Genomic DNA, 3,371 nt, shown 5'->3' on the forward strand with positions numbered 1-3,371 from the left:
TAAGGATTAAGGATTTTATTTCTGACTTCTAGCATTTATTTTAAATTATAATTCTTTAAACATATTAGTAGGGTGGGTTTAGGTTGCAAGTCATACTATCTTCACATCACTTATGATAGTATTTGTCAATTTTAAATATTTTAGAAAATGTTACAATAGATCTAGAGTCAAACTTAATAGGAGAGATTAATTCAATAGTTTACTTAGAATCACGTAAAACTTTGATTGATTTTTTTTTTAATGTTCGACCAAAAAAAAAATTGATTTAAGTAACATGATTATTTACAAATTGCAACTATGAACTATAGATTACTTACATGACTAAATTTATTGATAGAAAGTTATCGATGAAGTAAATCCTTTTAAAGTTAGGACCTTAAGTAATAGTTACGAATTCTTTTTGATGTGAATTATGTACATGAACCAATTTTTTAATATACTTTAATTGATGAAATCATTATTTTATTATCTTTTTTTATTTTTTAAAGTTTGTAATACTATTACTCGAATTGACATCCACATCATGAAAGGACATATCGCTAAACCTATATCAATTCACTTTAACTATGGTTGGTGTTTCGTCCTGGTACTGGGGTGGCCAAGCTTTAGCAATTCCGAGCAAGCGTCTGTCGGAGAGGAAGAGCTATACGTTGGCCTGGAACGAACACTGCGGCGGGAATACCTGCAAAAGATACTCCGACGCTCAAGTTAGTGATAATCTCGAGTGAGAGTAATTAAGTAAATATGAAGACTGAGAATGGAACCTGAGACCTAACCGAGGATATTAGCTCGGTTTTATAGGAGTTATTTTTACCCGTTGGTGGATAAGTCCTAGTTTGTAGGTTGGTTATGATATTCAGTTTTGGTGATTAAGTTTGTTTGAGCACATTTCCTATTTCTTCGAATGGGTGAGGCCGAGCTTATCTACCTTCGTGTCGAGCTTATCGGGAGCTGACATGAGGCTGATCTTAGCTGCTCACGTGCCGAGTTTCTCGGGCGGCTGATGCAGGACCGAGCTTAGTTGCCCACGTGCCGAGCTTTTCGGTCGACCGAGGATAAAGGTGACGTATCAGTTGGTTTTTCTAATTTTGATTATTTTATACAGGAGAGATTGATGAAGGAGAATGCTTGGCTTCGTTTAGCGATTTTATTAAAAGATTTAGGATAAATATCTACTTCTAATTGTTTCTCACTAAATTTTGAATATTTTACTATTTATTTTAACAATGTTTACCATAGATATATTCTTATTAAACTGTGAGTTTGTATTCTTATTAAACTCCATGCTTTACTGTTTATGATAATAAATGAGACATATAGCATAGTTGAAAGAAATTGTGTTTTTGAACATCTAAATTTACTTATATTTCTTAAAAAGCTGAATAATTTTTTATTTCTGATTTATCACATTACATGCATGGGTTTGATGTACTGATTTTAAGTTATCGTATACTTTCTATTTTAAAACAAAAGTTTTTAATAACAATATAACATATTATTTTTAAATTGGTCACTTTTATTATTAATGATACTTTTTTTAATGTATTATTCTTTTTCTATCTACATTAGCAATTTATTCGCGCGTTTGTACGAGTAAAACAAATAATACCATTATGAGATCAATGTCAACTATATTTAAATTATTAATTGGTGTGAAAAATAAATGAACACTATTAGTATTTAAAAAAGTAATGTACTCTAATTTAATACATAATAAAGAACTATTTTAATTTTTAATTAGCAGAAAATTTAGAACATTATTTATATTTTGACAGAATCACTTATGAATAATAACATAACATAATATTTCATAGCATTTCTTTTTTGAGAAAAAAATAAATAAGTCCTTGACCTTTTGATCCATGGACATTTAATTTTGTGAAAATTTAAAAATGCATTTAAATTCATAATCTTTTTAAAATTTGGACATATCGATTTCTCATATTTACTTACGAAAAAATTAAAGGTGACTCCCGTTATACTGACCTGATTGATATGGATACACACGTGAAAGAGTTTTTAAAATGGGATAAATTAGACCCAAAGATGGATGTGTTCAAATTTTAAAGAAGTTAAAAATTTAAATATATTTTTAAATTTTTAGGAATTTAAATATCAACAAACTAAAAAGTTAGGGATTAATTTATCATTTTCTTTTTTTTAATAACAATTTTTTCTATTTGCTTAAAAATTTTCATATATTTTTCAAACAATATCAATATTCCTCTATTTTTAATACCAAATAATATCTCAAATATATTTTACATTCACTTTATTATAGTCTTTATTTATCTAATGCGCCCGGATCTTCAATAATTCTCTCCTTGGTTCTATATTCAGACAAGATGCTCTCGTTGAGCGGGAATCTTCCTTTCAAAAAATTTTTGAATTTCAAATATATTCTTTAAATATATTTTTTGCCCCCATTTTGTTTGTTTTCCCATTCAATTCTCAGCTCATAGGTCACAACCGAAGCAGAGAATCGGTCCGTCTCACTCACACTCGCTCGCGATATTTCGAACACCGATTTCTTGCATACATTTCTGTCAGTGCTGGGCGTGTCGCTCGGCAACACCGTGTCGGGTTCGGTGGTCCTGATCGTAACGACCTTAGTGGCACTGATAACTGGGATGCCGATCTCTTCTTATGGAAGAAATCGTCGGATCCGAGCAGGAAGGTGAGACCGGTAATACTCAAAGGATGTTACAGGTAAGCACAATGGAAGCTGCTTCTTTTTTTTTTTCGTTGTACCCTTAAATGATGTGCTACAGCTCTGTTTTGAGGGTTTCTCCTCTGAACAATACTTTGATCTGTTTGTATATGTATAATGCTTTGCTGTAAACATAGCCTTTCAATTTTCTCAGCTCTTTTCTTCTAACAAGTGACAACCAACAATGGCTTCAATGGCAGCGTCTTCTTCTAGCACCATCTACACCAACCTCAAGTTTTGCACCAAATCCAACAACAGCAACAGCAACTTGAACTGAAGGTACACTTTGTTATTTTCTCTTTGCTAAAGATATGAAACTATTGAATTTAATTACCTATTTTCTGAAATTTCTTTAGTTGAAATCTTTTTACCATCTTGAAGGGAACTCATGTTGACAAGCAATGAAATAGCAACCGTTGGTGCTATCTTCAATTTCAGATAACCCCTTCTTTATGTTCTTTTTCCCCCTCTTTATCATTATCACCATTGAAAGTTGTTCAATTTTTTTATATTATAATTATTTTCATGCAAATTTGGAATATCTTAATTTAAGATTTTATATTTTATATTTTTCCTTATTGCATATTGTGTGGAAAAAAACTTGATTATCTTGGAATGCAGAAAAAATTCTGCATCTTTAGCTTTATGTCCAGCAACTAAG

General features: G+C 30.8%; 1 long non-coding RNA gene across 1 annotated transcript; it reads left to right on the forward strand.

Moving 5' to 3' along the window:
- Nucleotides 2,434-3,163, forward strand: LOC107612121. The gene is made up of 3 exons (XR_001613606.2): nt 2,434-2,709; nt 2,865-2,989; nt 3,092-3,163. It is a non-coding gene; the product is annotated as an uncharacterized LOC107612121 (long non-coding RNA).

The sequence above is a fragment of the Arachis ipaensis genome, chromosome B08, assembly GCF_000816755.2.
Source record: "Arachis ipaensis cultivar K30076 chromosome B08, Araip1.1, whole genome shotgun sequence".
NCBI lineage: Eukaryota > Viridiplantae > Streptophyta > Magnoliopsida > Fabales > Fabaceae > Arachis > Arachis ipaensis.